The following is a 20,098-nucleotide window of genomic DNA, read 5'->3' as shown; positions in this document are numbered from 1 at the left end:
GAAAACATAAAACTAACTTTAGGTTTATAAATAATCGATTACAGGTTTAATCCCAAAAACCAATAAACGAAAAATAAGGAAATATAAATAGTACGACCAGTTTAAAGTCCAATTAAACAAACCCAAGTCAACTTAGCAAATCAAAACTAAATACAAGCTCTCTATTCCCGATCCCAATGATGCAACATCTTCAAACTTGTAGATGGACAATGCTTATTGATCCTTAGAGACTGCTCACCAAAGATTGGGTCATCACAGGATCAATAAGGCATAGCCATGATCAACATGCACAAGCAAAAGCACGTAATCAGCAAAGCTGAGTACTACATACTAAATCAATAATAATCCTAACATGATTCTATTAAACGAACAATCATAACATGATGCTGATGAAACATAAGTAAAGGCAAACGACACATATTAATTTGAATACCACACTTGACTAGACTAAGCTAGACTGGACTAGACTTTGATAACAATAATATTATTTTAATTGAAATAGGCAATGGACCGAGTTTTCTAGCTAGGCGAGGTACGGGCGTGACTCCGTAACCTCAGTGACCTGCGATATCGAGGAACGTTTGACTGAAAATAGGACGCGGTGATCAATCCGGTCCGAATGAAAGGCCATGGGCTACCACCATGAACCCCAACTCCTGTTTGTCCGTCACTTTAGACGTGCACAGTATAAAGCTATTGCTACTCAGTTTCACTTTACATGATTTACAAATTGACACCCTGTTATGACTCAACAATCACATAAGGCATGCAACTCACATTTATTTATAACCGTTTTTATCTTGGAATTGAGTAAGTGATCACAAAGACATCAAACAAGACTCATTCCAATTAACTCCAATCTTTTCTTTAATACTGATCAACCCCTGAATATGGGTATAAGGTTTCAACTTACTAAATAAGGTCCTCCGCCCTCATAAAGTAGTGAAAAGCTAAAAAGGGAACAACAATTAACTGATCTGAATTATATACTAAATAATCTAGTGTTCCCAATCGAACATGTTTGCATCAATCTTCCATACTAACATGTTATAATCCTCAAAATGCAATAAAGGTTTAATATGTTCATCCAACAGTATCAAACATGCAATTTCAACCTGACTAAGTTCATCAACAACATTAACATAACCAAGTTCATCAATAATTCAACATGGTTTCAACAATTAGCACACATTCCAAGCACACAGGTATGTACGTACCTTGTGTAAACAAACTGATAGACCACTTTAACACTTTCAAAAGTCGCCTAAAGAGAATTATCCGCCTAAAACAACCAACAAATAATCCCAATCAATTTCTAATCATTGACAACCATAATAAAGCATTCTAAATGCATCCTAAGCATATTTAGAATATTCTCCAATATCGAAACTTAACTAATTAACCTCCAAGCATAATAATAATAATTATATTAAGGATCCTAAATCTTAAACTTCCATAAATTTTCCTTTTTAAATTTCCAGCAATCTAAAATAATTAAAAGCTTGCTCAAAATATATTCAACATCTTTAAAATCATAAAAATAATAACTTTAATAATATATAATCATTATATTATGATTTAAAGCCATTAAAACCTCAAAAGTCACACTTTACTACTTAAAGGCACTAATTTAACCAATATAATATAATCTGAAAATTAGTAACTTTATTATATAATTCGTATAATCTGAAATCTATAATTTGAATCATAAAACTATAACTTTAATTCAAGAAAACATAATTCGAATTAATAAAACATGATTAAAATCATAAAAATCATAACTTTAATAATTCATAAACATCCTACCATGATTTCAAATCAATAAATCCTTAAAAATTCATTCTTTAAATAATTCAAATTTTCGTTTCAAATAATTCATGAAATCTGAAAATTAACAATTCACTCATTCAACATTAAAATCTGAAATTCAAAACTAAATCATAAAAATCATAAATTTAATTCAACCAAAACATAAATTAAATTAATAACATATGATTAAAACATTTAATTTACTTAGGGTTTAAGAAATAACCAAATAAGGAGAGAAGAGTGGGCGGCCGGCGGTCAGAGGCACGGCGGCGCGAGCGGTTGCGGTTGGGCTGGCTGCTGTCGTGGGCGACGGTGCACGAGGTGGTCGACGGTTGGTGGTGAAGCAAGCAAAGAATAAAGGGGATTGACGTGAGGAGGGAGAGCAAGAAGCAACGATGGTGCAGCACGCCGGTGGTGGTTGACTGCGGAGGTGGAGAACGGTGGTCGGCCGCGGGGCACGGTGGTCGTGCGGTGGTGGCTGACCCGAGGAATAAACAACGAAGTTAGGAGCGAAAGAACAATAGAAAGAAAAAGAGAACGAAAGGGGAGAAGGAGGACGAAGCAAGAGAGGGAGAAGGAGGTAGTTACCGGCCGGAGGAGAACGCCGGTGGTGGCTGCGCGGCGGCTATGCGACGGCTGGAGCAAAAGAGGCTTGAGAGTTTTTCTTTTCCTTTTCTACGTGCAGTGAGAGGGGAAGAAGGATGGAGGGTTTCTTTTTTTTTCTTTCTTTGGTTTCACGTGAAACATAGAGAAGAGAAGGGGGTGTTTTGTTGGGTTTATTGGCTTGGGCTTTGCCCAATTGGGCTAGGAGTAGTATTTAGTTTTAGAATTTGAATTCAACACTGATTAGTATTGTTTCCTAATTTCAATCGAACGGAATTTCGTAATTCAAATTCGTTTTAACTTAAAATTCTAAAATCATTTTCGATTTCGTAAATCGTTGAAAATATTAAAATGTAATAAATAAATACACGTTAATTATATATTTATTACTAAAGTTCATAAATTCTATTTAAATATAAATAATATACGTTAAAATATATTAATAAAATTTATAAATTTACGGGGGATTACATCTTTTGTGAAGGAAATATGTCCTTCACCCAAGGTGCATTAAGTCTAATACCAAGGTTCAGATTAATTGCGAACAATTAATTCAGTGAGATCAAGTGATCGGAACAGCTAGCTGGAGCAATGCTTCCGATCAGTGAGTTCTGATGGATATTGAACTCACAAATTACTCTTGACTGAACCTACAAGGTCACACCAATGGCACTTAACAGATCACCGGATTAAATGAATCGGAAATTCATTTAATAGCCTTTCGGGATTTAAGTTGGAAACGTATTATACGATACGACCTTGCATCGGAATCGTATATCGTATCGCGAATATTCGTAAGCTAGGCGAAACGAATAAATCGTATCGTACGACGGTGATTCGTCGTATACGAAACGATAAATAATATATCAGAAATATATTTAATCGCGAATACGAGGAGCGGCCCACGAGCCGAGTGCACGAAGCACTCAAGGCCCATGGGCGCGCGCACGACTAGGCGAGCAAGCAAAGCAAACGTAGCAGCAGCGAGGCCCTTGTGGCGCTAAGCTGTGCGCGTGCGTGCGGGCCGAGACCACGACACAGAAGCAGCGCGGCCCACTGGCAGTGCGTGTCCGTGTGTTTGGCGTGCGGGCTTGCTAGCTGGCCTTGCCTCATGGCTTGGTCGGTTAGTAAGGTTATGTAAATAACCTTATAACCTATTTTCCAACTTAGCACAATCATAACACAATACACACAACCCTAGGAGAAAACAGAGAACCCTAATTCTCTCTGTGCCTCCATAGTGTGTTCATCCCAAAAGGCAAAGTATCTTGATCGATTGTCTAAGCTACGATAATCAAGACGGATCTGAACGTGTCGGTGAACCAAGTAGAGGAACGACAAGTGGAGTTCTTTGTTCGTGTTCGTTGACAGATTATTGTGGAAAACACGCTTCGAATGTAAGTTTGCTTAATCTGTGCTTTATACATGTTTCCTGGCTTTGGGGATTGTTTCCGCACATGTTATTATGTTTAACTGTATTCCCCTACAGTGGTATCATGAGCCTTATGTATTCAAAGCATGAATTAGCATGATTTTATTGTTTTTGCATCTGTCGAAAATTTTGAATTTTTTGTTGAATTTTCGGAATTTTTACGAATTATTGGATGAATTGCGTAATAATCAGGTCCGAAATCAAAAATGTTCGTTTTTTCGAGTTTTAAAACCCTAATTTGATTGAAAAGGATTTTCTAAGAGCAATTCATGGGAACGGAATTGCAAAAACAGGCCTCGAAGTGTCCTTTTTTGGGCGTTTTTGTTAATTTTTTATTAAAAAATAAAAGTGTCGAACAGTAATTCAATTAAAAGGTCGACCTAAACTACTCGGAATTGCTTGAAATTTTGACACAATCTTTCTGGGTATATTCTTGATCTTTGGTAAATATTTCAGATTTTTACAATAAGTATAAACCCTAATTTTGCCTTTCCCCAATTCGTAAAATTTGAAACCCTAATTGAATTTTAATTAATTTTGGTTTAATAATTCGGTTAATTGGGAAAGGGGATATAATTTCATGGGTCAGTGGCTAATTTTAAAAATTATTGGATTAAAATTTTGAATGGTTTCGTTAATTTTAATCGCACTTAAACCAAATTATTAAAAATCTGAAATTTAAATGTTAAAGAACGATTTAAAGCTTCGGATTTTATTAACTAAAAGTTCAAATTTTAATGTTGATTCGTTCGTTCATAAAAATTTGAATAATGTTATCCTTTGATTTAATATTTTACGAAATTGGATTGTCGTTAAAGTTTATTAAATCGTTAAAAATCGTTGTTTTTCGAAAATAAAAATCGTAACTTTTTGAAAAATAAAATTAATGCAAGTTCGTGAAATTAAATTTAATTTTAATTGAGTTGGTCCGTATCACGAACCAAAGGCACGAACACGAGTGTGGTGGACGTATGGCTCGTCGAGCCACACGGGCTGCTGCACGAAGGCTGAGCCGCAGCGACACGGGCAGCAGCAAGCGTGCTGCGTGCCTCGTGCGCGCTGGGCGAGGAAAGGGGCAGGCGGGACGCTCGCGGGGGGCTGCGACGAAGCAAGGCGCGAGCCATGCGACGTCCAGTACACACGAACGCACAATACACAGCAGGGACAGCGGTGCTGCCAGGACGCGCGCGCGCGAGGGGCCTGGGGGTGTGCGAGCCTTGCTCGTGCGCCTCTTGGGCCACACGCAAGGCATAGGGCTGGGCGCAAGCCTAGCCCAACTACGTAATCGGACTTTTTTCATTGAAAATTGTTTATTTCGTTGGGCTTCGTATATTTGCATTAATTTGGGCTAACACGATATTTAATTTAATATTTTATTTGCTTGGGCCGGGCCGCGAGTTTTAATTTAATATTTCATAATTAATTATCCGGAATAATTATTGGTTTGAGTGGGAGCCACTAAATGAAATTAAAATGAAATAATTATTTTAATTATTTTCGTAGGTCGCATTATTTTAATTAAATTCAATTTTAATTAGAATAAAGTCTAAGGATTAATAATTTGGAAATTGATTAATCTTTTAGGACGCGTTTATGTGAACGTGAATTTTAATTAATTCACGTAAATACTTGCATATTAATATGGTCCATTCGTTTTAGCACACGAATGGGTGAATCCATAGAATATATATTTTATGTAATGCAGGTACTCCAAGTGACTAGTATGGCCAAATTTAGGATAGTTAAATACGGTCTGCGTACCGTTCTATCTTTGAATGTAAAGTTTTAAATATGGTCTGCGTACCATGGAAATTTTGATGTAATTTATTATTTTCAAGTATTTCTAAGTTTAGAACTTTAAGTTAGCATTTGAACGAAGATTCAAGATGATGCCAAACTAACAAGGAGGTGATGAAGATTGGATGCTTCAAGACAAGAAGTTTTGGGCCATACTAGATCACCATTTATTTATGGAATTTAATATATATATATATATATATATATATATATATATATATATATATATATATATATATATATATATATATATATATATATATATATATATATATATATATATATATATATTATGCGTGAATGTATGAATGTATGTATGCTTTGCATGAACAGGTTGTTTCATATGAATCGATTAGATTAAGTTCACTAAATAATCGAACCAACATAGAAACAACTAGGTCCAAGTAATATTGAGTTTAAAAATTGTCTTCCAAATCAACACTTACAAAAATCTAGGGATCTAAGATAGTAGGTTTACGCTAAAGCGAGGTGCTATTTTAGTTGACTTAGGTGGTAAGGCATCCTAAAGGAGCACGTTGATTGTGATTACAACTCAAACAACAATGGAATTAAGTTGCGGCAATGGGATAAATTATGGCATTAATTTATTAACCAAGAGTAATTTGGAGATTACTAGCAATAGGTTTTGCTTACCTAAAATCTTAAACTACTTAAGACATGCTAAAGCTGCTTAAGGATTTAGGACTTTTGGGGTCTTGGAATCGTTTCATTCATTTTGGACCATGTTTTTGCTTTTTGCATGAATGAAATGTTTTAATAGCTTTAATGATTGCATGTTTTTGCTTTTATTTCAAAGTTATTGAATTGTAGGAATGGTTATTTATTGCAAATTCTTTTCGATTGTAGTAATCAAAATGGTCGCAAACATAACAACAATCATATCAGCTGAAATTCTGGATGTCGGGTTAGACTTGACTAATTTTCTTGAATGGAAAGAGAAACTTGTCGAAGTTTTGAAAGTTAATGGCATACACTATGTCATTGAACAACCTTTCCCTAGCTATGATGCGCGAGGCATGACTCCTGAAAGGTACAGAAGTTGGGCACTTCACAAGTACCTTGTCACGGAATTCATCCTTAAGTCTATCCCTGAGAGTTGGAGAGGGAGGTTCATTACTTTTGAACCTCAAGCTCTCCTAAGTAGCCTCGAGGATAAGTGTGCGGGTTTTCGACCCTTGTGCCAAACTGGTGGCAATGGGGTTGACGAATTGGCTAATTCGATGAGAGATCTCAAGCTCATAACCCCACGAAAGTCGTGCCTAGAAATCGAACTTCTCGAGGCACAAAGGCGCATTTACTCTGTCAAGATGGACAAGAACACATCAATTCGGTCTCATGTGGATATGATGTCTGGATTATTTTTCACAATTGAGAGACTTGGTGGTTCCATCAAAGAGTCGATAGCTATTGCACTAGTGCTGAATTTTCTTCATAAGGATTATGAGGGTTTTAAGATGCACTATCTCTTTCATCAGAAAGAGAGCACATTCTGTGAACTTGTGGAATTACTCGTGAAATGCGAGAAAATCCTTAAGTTCAATCAAGACCCTTTGAATGTGAGGTGCACTAAATTCAAGAAAGTAGGCAAGGGGAAGAAAAGCAAGGCTGCATCTTCGTCCACTCCCGGAGGGCATCTGGCGCCTTCCAAGAGCAAGATGAAGAGGAATGCTTCTCCTTCCACATCGCAATGCTTCAATTGTAATGAAATTGGTCATTACAAGCGAGATTGCCCCAAACAAAAGGAAGAGAAGAAGGACGGAAACGTTGCTTCTCCTTCAGGTATATATGTTATACATTGTAATCTTGCTAATTCTACTTCTTAGGTATTAGATACTGGTTGTGGCTCACACTTATGTTCCAATTCGCAGGGACTAAGGAGAAGTAGAAAGCTTGATAAAGGCGAGATGGATCTACGCGTGGGAAATGGAGCACGGATTGCTGCATTAGCCATAGGATCTTATTTTATTTCTTTGCCTAGTGGGTTTGTTTTGGAACTAGAAAACTGTTACTATGTTCCTAGTATCACCAGAAACATCATTTCCGTTTCAAGTTTGGATTCTAAAGGTTTTAGTTTTCAATTTAAAGACAATAGTTGTTCTTTTTCTTTGAATGGAATGTTTTATGGTTCAGCACAACAAGAAAATGGTCTTTATGTGCTAGATACGAGCAAACACATTTATAACATAAATACCAAAAAGGCTAAAACTGGTGATTCGGATCTCACATTTCTGTGGCATTGTCGATTAGGCCATATAAACATAAAGCGCATGGAATTACTTCAACGGAAAGGAATTCTAGAATCATTCGACTTAGAGAAGATTGATCAATGCGAATCTTGTTTACTTGGCAAAATGACAAAGCAACCTTTCTCAAAGGTGGGAGAAAGAGCAAGCGAACTACTAGGGCTAATACATACGGACGTATGTGGGCCTATGAGTAAGAAAGCTAGAGGTGAGTTCAGCTATTTCATAACGTTTACGGGCGACTTCAATAGATATGGCTATATTTACTTAATGAAGCACAAGTCTGAATCGTTTGAGAAATTCAGAGAATTTCAAAATGAAGTAGAGAATCAACATGGAAATAAAACCAAAGCTCTAAGATCAGATCGATGAGGTGAATATCTTAGCCACGAGTCACTAGTGGAAAAATGCTTATTTGCATCCCCGCATTTGCCACGCCATTCTGAACATGTGACGCAAATAACAAATTTTAGCATAAAATATACTCATTTGCGTCGCAGCTTTGCTAAACTGCGAAGCAAATAACTCTAGGATGCCCGCCAGAGTCATTTGCGTCGCAGATTAGTAAAACTGCGACGCAATTTACTAAATCAAGTGCATCGCAGATTTACTAATCTGCGACGCAAATGACTCTAGGATGCTCCTAGAGTCATTTGCCACGCTGATTTGTAAATCTGCGACGCACTGGCAAATTTTTTTTTCCCTCAATTTCCCGCTCACGCTTATTCCTTTCAACTTTTCATTCTGACTTAGGTTTTGCGACAAACAACAACAATGCTTCAATTCACTCCCACCAAACGAAACAAACAACATTGCTTCAATTACTTCACCGGCGCCGCCGCCCACGGCCAAGGAATTGGTCTTCACCCGCCGTTTCCCTCACCTGCCCTTGCTCTCACATCCGTCGCCCCCTGCACAGTGTCGCCGCAGCTCACCCGCAATTGCTCTCACACCCGTCGCGGCTCACAACCGCCCCTGCGCACTTCCCTTAATTACTACCACCGCCCCCTACACGCCGTCCCCTGCTCACAGCCGCCGCCCCATGTGTTGTCTCTCCTCTCTTCAATAATTAATTAGGTATTATTTACATTTAAGATTGAATTTTAATCTTGATATTATTTAGTTGAATTTTAATTGAATTTTAATTGTGCATTTTAATTATAATTCTGGATATTTTGATTGAATTTTAATTGTACATTTTAGTTGAATTTTAAGATTGAATATATTATGACTGTGGATATTATTTAATTTAATTTTAATTGTGCACATTTAAGATTTAGGTTTTGTTGAATTTTAATTGTAGTTTTTGATGAATTGTAATAGGTTATTATAATAGTTGGTTTTATTCAATTTATTTGTTTATTACATTTAGGTTTTATTGAATTAAGGTTATGAAATGAATTTTTGGGTTTGTGTAGGTTTATGAGATGGTTTGGGTAGGTTATGAAATGAATTTAGATGATGAAATGATGTTTTGGGTTTGCTACAAAATTCGGGTTTGTGAATTTGTGATGTGAAATGAATTGTACTATGGGAACTTGTTATTAGTTATGGTAGGTTTTGTTGGAAGCCATGGATTTATAATGATATGAATAGCCTAGTTTATATTCTAACCTTTGACAAAATTTGGTCATATTGTTTTATCTTTAGTGGTTGAAAATGGATCGGAGTTGGATGTATAGTAGTAAACGATTTTCTACAAGGTTCTTACAAGGGATTCAAGAGTTCATTAAGGTTGCCTTGAAACATCAATCAGAACATGAATCAAGTTTAATTCTGTGTCCTTGTTGTGATTGCAATAATTCAAGGGGGTATCGGGATATTGATGATATTGTTGATCACATAGTTCGTCGCGATTTTAAGGGTAACTACACAACGTGGACATGGCATGGTGAGAGCATAGATCATGGGGCAAGTTCTAGTATGCCGAGCTCGAGTCAGCATAATCATTGTGATAATGGTGATGATAATGAAATTGAGGATGATATTGGTGTTGAAAGTGAGGAAGAAGAGGAGAAAGATAGGATAGATGATATGATGCATGATGTGGAAGACCATCATTTCGTTGAGCGTCCCCATATGTATGATAGTATAATCAAAGCTTCCGCAACACCGTTATATCCTGGTTCTACACAAACTGTACTTGGTGCCGTCATCGAATATTTCAACTTAAAGGTGGAAAACGGTTGGACCAACAAGAGTTTTTCACAGTTTTTGGAGGCCACGTCTGGTAATCTTCCTGAAGGAAACAAACTTCCAAGGTCTAACTATGAGGCCCAGAAGCTTATGTGTCCTTTGGGTATGGATTATGAGAAGATACACGCGTGTCCAAATGATTGCGTGTTGTATCGAAAGCAGTATGCAAATCTGCATGAGTGTCCAAGATGCGGATTGTCCCGTTACAAGATCGTGGAGAATGATGCAACATCAACTAAGAAGAAACCTTCTCCGGCTAAGGTTCTTTGGTATCTTCCAATTATACCAAGATTTAAGCGCCTTTTCTCAGAAGAGAAAACTGCAAAACTCTTGAGGTGGCATGCCGAAGGGAGGAAGAAAGATGGGTTAATGAGGCATCCTGCTGATTCTCCACAATGGAGGAACATTGATCGAAAGTACAAGGTCTTTAGGGAAGAAGTTCGGAATCTCAGGCTTGGTCTTTGCACGGATGGAATGAACCCATTTGGGACACTTAGTACCCAATATAGCACTTGGCCGGTTCTTCTCACCATATACAATTTGCCTCCTTGGTTATGCATGAAGCGTAGATACATCATGTTGTCGCTCTTAATCTCTGGGCCTAAACAACCCGGAAATGACATAGATGTGTATCTAGAGCCACTCATTGAAGATTTGAAATTGTTGTGGGATGAAGGGGTGTTGATGTTTGATGCATACACCAAAACTAATTTCACTTTACGTGCCATGATTTTTTGTACGATAAATGATTTCCCGGCTTATGGAAATTTGTCAGGGTATTCTGTAAAGGGAAAGAAGGCATGTCCAGTTTGTCATGATGATTTGGTCTCGAGGCGCCTAAAATTTTATGGGAAAGATGTGTACATGGATTACCGGATGTATCTTCCTGAAGATCACCCATTTCGAAAAGAGAAGGTAGCTTTTAATGGAGAATTGGAGATGAGAGAAGCTCCTGCCCCCTTATGTGCGTGTGAGGTTTATGAACGGGTTAAAGACATTGAGACAGAGTTTGGTAAGCCTTATAAAGGTCAGCCAAGTGGTGGTTACAAGAAGAGGTCTATCTTTTGGGATCTCCCATATTGGAGAGATTTGGAAGTTAGGCATTGTTTGGATGTAATGCATATTGAGAAAAATGTTTGTGATGCCATTGTTAGGACATTGTTGAATATGCAAGGGAAAATGAAGGATGGGCCTAAAGTTAGACAAGATATGGCTGCTATGGGTCGCTCCGAGTTGGCACCTCAAGAAAGGGGAAAACGCTGGTACCTTCCCCCAGCTTGTTTCACCTTGTCTAAAAAGGAGAAAGTTAGCTTTTGTGAGTCTTTGCATGGCTTAAAGGTCCCTGCCGGTTACTCTTCAAATTTTCGTAGACTTGTGTCCATGTCTGACTTGAAATTAGTTGGAATGAAATCTCATGATTGTCACGTGTTGATGCAACAATTGCTGCCGGTTGCAATTCGAGGGATATTGCCGCCACAAGTGAGGTATACCATTACAAGATTGTGTTTCTTTTTCAACACAATTTGTAGCAAGGTGATCAATCCAACAATACTGAATGATTTGCAGGCCAACACTAAATCAAAAACCTATTTCCTTGAAAATTATAAAGTGCAAAATTTGAGTGGTAAGTGCAATGTGATGAAAACTATGATGTTGGGATTAAAAGAAGGGGAGCACGTTAAGGTACATTGCACTAAAAGGACATTCAATATGGAAAAGGACTTTGAAATTAGTGTCACCGTTGAAGACACCGATCAACTTCTCTCGGGAGCATGGCTCAATATATCAATAATACAAGTTTTTGTTACGTGAGTTACCTAAATTCATATTTTGCCCCTAAATTTGATTTTTATGATTGTCTTAACGTTCTTACACTATATATTATAGGGCTTTGAGTGAGTTGTGTTTTCACGATGATTGTCACCCCAATAGTATTGGATTCATGTGCCCGGAGATGATCTCGGCCACCATGTTAAAGTCCGATGCAGATCGAATTCTATTGTACATGACGAGGTCCATGAGTGCACTTAGTTCTAAGACATTCATCTTATGTCCATACTACGAAAAGTATGAAAATTACTTTGAACTTCGTTTTTAATTGATTGTTATAAATTTAACTTTTTTTTTCTTCTAACTACATACGTTTATTGTTTGTATGTAGGAGTCACTGGATGCTTTTAGTTCTTTGCTTGTCTAAACGTGAGGTCTACATATTTGATTCTCAACAGAAGAAGAGAAATTTGATGATTAAGGAGCCACTAAACAAGTAAGTAAAGTATGCATATGAAAATGCCATTTTTGCCTAAATTTTTGCCTAAAAATGACCTAGAACGACCCAATTAGCCTTAAATGTGAAATAATAGATTGTAAAGAGCCTTAGAAAGTTGTAAATATGCATATTAAACGTGTAATAAGTTTGAAAACATTCCTTAGGTTCTTTAGTTCAAAGTTGGGTTCGAAAACTTCAGTTTTGCCTAAAAATGACCTAGAACGACCCAATTAGCCTTAAATGTGAAATAATAGATTGTAAAGAGCCTTAGAAAGTTATAACTATGCATATGAGACGTGTAATAAGTTTGAAAACATTCCTTAGGTTCTTTAGTTCAAAGTTGGGTTCGAAAACATCATTTTTGCCCAAAAATGACCTAGAATGACCCAATTAGCCTTAAATGTGAAATAATAGATTGTAAAGAGCCTTAGAAAGTTGTAAATATGCATATTAAACGTGTAATAAGTTTGAAAACATTCCTTAGGTTCTTTAGTTCAAAGTTGGGTTCGAACACTTCATTTTTGCCCAAAAATGACCTAGAATGACCCAATTAGCCTTAAATGTGAAATAATAGATTGTAAAGAACCTTAGAAAGTTATAACTATGCATATGAGACGTGTAATAAGTTTGAAAACATTCCTTAGGTTCTTTAGTTCAAAGTTGGGTTCGAAAACATCATTTTTGCCCAAAAATGACCTAGAATGACCCAATTAGCCTTAAATGTGAAATAATAGATTGTAAAGAGCCTTAGAAAGTTGTAAATATGCATATTAAACGTGTAATAAGTTTGAAAACATTCCTTAGGTTCTTTAGTTCAAAGTTGGGTTCGAAAACTTCATTTTTGCCTAAAAATGACCTAGAACGACCCAATTAGCCTTAAATGTGAAATAATAGATTGTAAAGAGCCTTAGAAAGTTATAACTATGCATATGAGACATGTAATAAGTTTGAAAACATTCCTTAGGTTCTTTAGTTCAAAGTTGGGTTCGAAAACTTTATTTTTGCCTAAAAATGACCTAGAACGACTCAATTAGCCTTAAATGTGAAATAATAGATTGTAAAGAGCCTTAGAAAGTTATAACTATGCATATGAGACATGTAATAAGTTTGAAAACATTCCTTAGGTTCTTTAGTTCAAAGTTGGGTTCGAAAACTTCATTTTTGCCTAAAAATGACCTAGAACGACTCAATTAGCCTTAAATGTGAAATAATAGATTGTAAAGAGCCTTAGAAAGTTGTAAATAAGAATATTAAACGTAGAATAAGTTTGAAAACATTCCTTAGGTTCTTTGGTTCAAAGTTGGGTTCGAAAACATCATTTTTGCCTAAAAATGACCTAGAACGACTCAATTAGCCTTAAATGTGAAATAATAGATTGTAAAGAGCCTTAGAAAGTTGTAAATAAGCATATTAAACGTAGAATAAGTTTGAAAACATTCCTTAGGTTCTTTGGTTCAAAGTTGGGTTCGAAAACATCATTTTTGCCTAAAAATGACCTAGAGCGACCCAATTAGCCTTAAATGTGAAATAATAGATTGTAAAGAGCCTTAGAAAGTTGTAAATAAGCATATTAAACTTAGAATAAGTTTGAAAACATTCCTTAGGTTCTTTAATTCAAAGTTGTGTTCGAAAACATCATTTTTGCCTAAAAATGACCTAGAACGACCCAATTAGCCTTAAATGTGAAATAATAGATTGTAAAGAGCCTTAGAAAGTTGTAAATAAGCATATTAAACGTAGAATAAGTTTATAAACATTCCTTAGGTTCTTTGGTTCAAAGTTGGGTTCGAAAACATCATTTTTGCCTAAAAATGACCTAGAACGACTCAATTAGCCTTAAATGTGAAATAATAGATTGTAAAGAGCCTTAGAAAGTTATAACTATGCATATGAGACGTGTAATAAGTTTGAAAACATTCCTTAGGTTCTTTAGTTCAAAGTTGGGTTCGAAAACTTCATTTTTGCCTAAAAATGACCTAGAACGACTCAATTAGCCTTAAATGTGAAATAATAGATTGTAAAGAGCCTTAGAAAGTTATAACTATGCATATGAGACGTGTAATAAGTTTGAAAACATTCCTTAGGTTCTTTAGTTCATAGTTGGGTTCGAAAACATCATTTTTGCCTAAAAATGACCTAGAACGACTCAATTAGCCTTAAATGTGAAATAATAGATTGTAAAGGGCCTTAGAAAGTTATAACTATGCATATGAGACATGTAATAAGTTTGAAAACATTCCTTAGGTTCTTTAGTTCAAAGTTGGGTTCGAAAACTTCATTTTTGCCTAAAAATGACCTAGAACGACTCAATTAGCCTTAAATGTGAAATAATAGATTGTAAAGAGCCTTAGAAAGTTGTAAATAAGCATATTAAACGTAGAATAAGTTTGAAAACATTCCTTAGGTTCTTTGGTTCAAAGTTGGGTTCGAAAACTTCATTTTTGCCTAAAAATGACCTAGAACGACTCAATTAGCCTTAAATGTGTAATAATAGATTGTAAAGAGCCTTAGAAAGTTGTAAATAAGCATATTAAACGTAGAATGAGTTTGAAAACATTCCTTAGGTTCTTTGGTTCAAAGTTGGGTTCGAAAACATCATTTTTGCCTAAAAATGACCTAGAACGACCCAATTAGCCTTAAATGTGAAATAATAGATTGTAAAGAGCCTTAGAAAGTTGTAAATAAGCATATTAAACTTAGAATAAGTTTGAAAACATTCCTTAGGTTCTTTAGTTCAAAGTTGGGTTCGAAAACATCATTTTTGCCTAAAAATGACCTAGAACGACCCAATTAGCCTTAAATGTGAAATAATAGATTGTAAAGAGCCTTAGAAATTTATAACTATGCATATGAGACGTGTAATAAGTTTGAAAACATTCCTTAGGTTCTTTGGTTCAAAGTTGGGTTCGAAAACATCATTTTTGCCTAAAAATGACCTAGAACGACCCAATTAGCCTTAAATGTGAAATAATAGATTGTAAAGAGCCTTAGAAAGTTATAACTATGCATATGAGACGTGTAATAAGTTTGAAAACATTCCTTAGGTTCTTTATTTCAAAGTTGGGTTCGAAAACATCATTTTTGCCTAAAAATGACCTAGAACGACTCAATTAGCCGTAAATGTGGCTACTACGTATATAATTGCATTTACATGTGTAAACAAAGTATATAATTGCACTTACATGTAAAATATTCTTTGCATTTACATGTGTAAACAAAGTATACATAATTGCATATTTTATCGAATGTGTAGTGCTTTTCGGAGTTACAAGAGACTAGGTGGACAATCTAAGGGAACTAAATTAACATGGATTCCAGCACAGGTATAATTAGTTTATTATTTACCTAAGAAGCAAGTTTTTCAAAATTATAACATACAATGTGATAGAAATTTTACTTGTGTTATTTATTTTAATGCATTTAGTGTGCTCAACAACCGGGATCACTAGATTGTGGCTACTACGTCATGCGTTTTATGTACGACATAATAATGAATCATGGTAATAGTCAAGATCTTACTAAGGTATGTTCTCATAAACTACGTACTTTATATAATAAATTGAAGTACACAAAACTATTATATTGATCAATCGTTGATAAATTGAATTATTTACACTTTTTTAGGATTTTTCAAAAACATTGCCTTATTCACCGGAGGAGATTAATGAGGTGAAAGATTTTTGGGCAGATTACTTCATGAACAATGTCCAATTTTTAGCTTAATTTGTAATATGAACTTGATCTCTAGCTAGCTACGTACCTTTGTTGTAATAATTTTATGTTTGTTGTAACATGTTGGTTGATCGATCTATGACGAATTTAATTGCCTTTTATTGGGAACGTTAATTACGTTGTAAACTTTTGTGACAGGTATTATTTATAAATGTATTCCCGGTATTGGGAATGAAGCGTCTAATTTCAAAGACGATCATGTCGGAATTTCCAACTAAAATATTAAAAAATGAATTTTTTTTTTTAAAATAAGTCATTTGCAACGCACGTTAGCTCAATGTGCGAGGCACATGACTTAATTTTTTGGCGCTAAAATTGTCATTTGCGTCGCACATTAAGCTAATGTGCGTGGCAAATGACTTTTTTTTTGGCGCCTAAAAGTCATTTGCGTCGCACAATTAGCAAATGTGCGTGGCAAATAACTTTTCAGGCACCATGTTGAAAAGTCATTTGCCACGCACATTAGCTAAATGTGCGATGCAAATAAGAGTCATTTGCGTCGCACATTTAGCTAATGTGCGTGGCAAATGACTTTTCAACATGGTGCCTGAAAAGTTATTTGCCACGCACATTTGCTAATTGTGCGACGCAAATAAGGGTCATTTGCGTCGCACAAATGTGCGACGCAAATGACTTTTAGTCATTTGCGTCGAGAGCTTTTGCCACGCACGATGTGCGACGCAAATATGCTTAAAAGTGCGATGCAAATGACCCTTTTTCCACTAGTGAGTTTGATGACCATCTAAAAGAATGCGGTATTCTTTCTGAATTGACTGCTCCGGGGACACTCAATGGAATGGAGTGTCGGAACGGAGAAACAGGACCTTACTCGATATGGTTAGGTCAATGATGGGTCAGGCCGAACTTTCTTTACTGTTCTGGGGACATGCGTTGCAAACTGCAGCACTCACACTGAATCGTTCTCCGTCAAAAGCTGTTGAAAAGACTCCATACGAATTATGGACTGGGAAACTTCCAAAGTTGTCTTTTCTGAAGATTTGGGGTTGCGAAGCATATGTCAAGCGATTAATTTCGGACAAGCTACAACCTAAATCTGACAAATGTTACTTTGTTGGGTATCCAAAAGAAACTATGGGGTATTATTTCTACAACAAGTCAGACAACAAGGTTTTCGTTGCTCGTGACAGTGTCTTTTTGGAAAGAAATCATATTTCCAAATTGACAAGTGGTAGAATAATAGACCTCGAAGAGATTCGAGACGAACAACGAACTCAGAACTCTTTAGAAGCAGTTCAAGTTGATGAACCTCCAAGGTCTTTAGAAGAGCCAGTGGGAGTAGTTCCTCAAAACGTTGTTGCCCCTCGTAGGTCAAATAGAACTATTTTTCAGCCGGACAAATGGACAGGCGTCCTCTTGACTGAAAAATCAGACGTTCTCATATTGGATAGTGATGAACCTATGACTTACAAGCAAGCTATGACGAGCCCAAGCTCCACTAAATGGTTAGAGGCCATGCAATCTGAAATAGACTCCATGTCTGAAAATCAAGTCTAGGATTTGGTTGATTTGCCGGATGGGTTCACACCTATCGGATGCAAATGGGTCTTCAAATTGAAGAAAGACAAAGATGGAATTGTATATATATACAAGGCTATATTGGTAGCAAAAGGTTACAGGCAAGTTCACGGCGTTGACTACGATGAAACCTTTTCTCTAGTCGCGATGCTTAAGTCTATTCGGATAATCCTTGCGATTGCCGCTTTTCATGACTATGAAATATGGCAAATGGATGTCAAAACTGCCTTCTTGAACGGTGTTCTTGAAGAGACTGTGTTTATGACGCAGCCAGAGGGTTTTGTCGATCAAAAGAACCAAGGAAAGGTATGCAAGCTTAAGAAGTCCATCTATGGACTAAAGCAGGCATCAAGGAGTTGGAATAAACGATTTGATGAAGCAGTCAATAAGTTTGGCTTCATCAAGAATCAGGACGAATCTTGTGTATACAAGAAGGTCAGTGGGAGTAAAATTTCATTCCTAGTCTTGTATTTTGACGACATACTGCTTATTGGAAACGACATTCCTATGTTGGAGTCTGTAAAGACTTGGCTCGAGAAGTGTTTCTCAATGAAGGACTTAGGAGAGGCACAATACATATTGGGCATCAAGATCTATAGGGATAGATCTAAGAGGATGATTGGACTAAGCCAAAGCACTTACATTGACAAAGTGTTAGCTAGGTTCAATATGATGGAAGCCAAGAGAGGCCATCTACCCATGTCACATGGCATATATCTAAGCACGAATCAGTGTCCCAAAATATATGATGAGCGTAGAAAGATGAGTGGAATTCCATACGCTTCGGCTATTGGATCCATCATGTATGCTATGATTTGTACAAGGCCGGATGTTTTGTTCGCACTCAGTGCAACGAGCAGGTACCAGTCAGAACCAGGTGAGGCGCATTGGACTGCTGCCAAGAACATCCTAAAGTACCTGAAAAGGACTAAGGATCAGTTTCTAGTTTATGGTGGTACAGATGAGTTGATTGTTAAGGGCTATACGGACGCAAGCTTTCAAACCGACAGAGATGATTTCAGATCACAGTCTGGGTTTGTGTTCTGCCTCAACGGCGGAGCAGTAAGCTGGAAAAGTGCTAAGCAAAGCACTATTGCGGATTCTACAACTGAAGCCGAGTACATTGCTGCCTCAGAAGCAGCAAAGGAAGCTGTTTGGATTCGGAAGTTCATCGAAGAACTTGGTGTTGTCCCCTCCATTAAAGGACCAGTGGCTTTGTATTGCGACAATAGCGGAGCCATTGCCCAGGCAAAGGAGCCTAGGAGCACCAGAAGTCCAAGCACGTACTGCGGCGATTTCACATACTTCGAGAGATCGTTGAAAGAAAAGAAATCGATATTTACAAGGTTGGAACTGACGACAACGTCGCGGATCCATTGACTAAACCGTTGCCACAAGTGAAACACAACGCACATGTAGCAACCATGGGAATCAAGCATGTTGGAGAATGGCTTTGATTTTCTAAGTATTATTTTAGAACATCTGTTAGATCTATGTTTAAAACAATTGTTTTAACCATTTCATATTTATGGAATTTATTTATTTCATATTCATTTAATTGTGGTTTAGAATTACATGATAAGTCCATGTGATTCAAATCATTCAAATGGGATGTCAAGATGGATTCTTCGATAAAGAAACACCCATAAGTGAACTTGAATATTGAAGTCACAAAGGATCCCTAATCCAGGTCCTTGAAAGGTGGACGGCCAATGACTAATGAAGATTAGATTGCAAGTAGATTACTTAGTTCTGTTTCTTGAACTAGAGTGACTGGATGTCAGAATCTTTTGCATAGATACTTATTGGATCTTGTATCGGATTGACCATGAGAACACTTTAAGAGATTAAAGTCATGTCATAGGTAGTTCTCATTAATGGTGATTAGAAACCGTTCCTCAGAACATGAGCGATTATGTCTGCTCGTTTGAGAATTAGTTCGCTTTGATACTAGCTAAACGTCGCACCGTAAAAGGAGGCTATAAAAGTCGTTATTGGGCGTACTATGAATCAAAGTGAGTGTTCATAGATTGGAAGAATGGATTGTCCTCCTATCTTTGATAGGATATCATGTTGTTGTGTAGCAAGGCCTCTCGGAGAGTTAGATACTGTAAAATGCATGGCCCCGTGCTCAGAATGGTTAGGCTTAAACTTCTGCTAAAGTTTGACAGTTGAACTCTGTAATCCGAGAAACACTTCTGGACCTAATAAGGATGGCTTGGATCTTACCTTATGTTCAGTAAGTAACACTAAGTGACAAAGGAATGTGGATGCACACTTGTCTGAATGACAAGTGGGAGATTGATGGAAATATGTCCTTCACCCAAGGTGCATTAAGTCTAATACCAAGGTTCAGATTAATTGCGAACAATTAATTCAGTGAGATCAAGTGATCGGAACAGCTAGCTGGAGCAATGCTTCCGATCAGTGAGTTCTAATGGATATTGAACTCACAACTTA

At 36.7% G+C, this 20,098-nt stretch overlaps 1 long non-coding RNA gene across 1 annotated transcript; it reads right to left on the bottom strand.

Moving 5' to 3' along the window:
* LOC130459733 (uncharacterized) lies at positions 1-2,817 on the bottom strand. The gene is made up of 4 exons (XR_008919322.1): positions 2,398-2,817; positions 2,033-2,287; positions 1,218-1,282; positions 1-230 (listed from the first exon to the last, which is right to left on the bottom strand). It is a non-coding gene; the product is annotated as an uncharacterized lncRNA (long non-coding RNA).
* Positions 2,818-20,098: the final 17,281 nt, after the last annotated feature.

This window comes from Spinacia oleracea, chromosome 4 (assembly GCF_020520425.1).
Source record: "Spinacia oleracea cultivar Varoflay chromosome 4, BTI_SOV_V1, whole genome shotgun sequence".
NCBI lineage: Eukaryota > Viridiplantae > Streptophyta > Magnoliopsida > Caryophyllales > Amaranthaceae > Spinacia > Spinacia oleracea.
The sequence above is the reverse complement of the archived record's forward strand: the minus strand, read 5'-3'. Positions and strand labels throughout refer to the sequence as shown.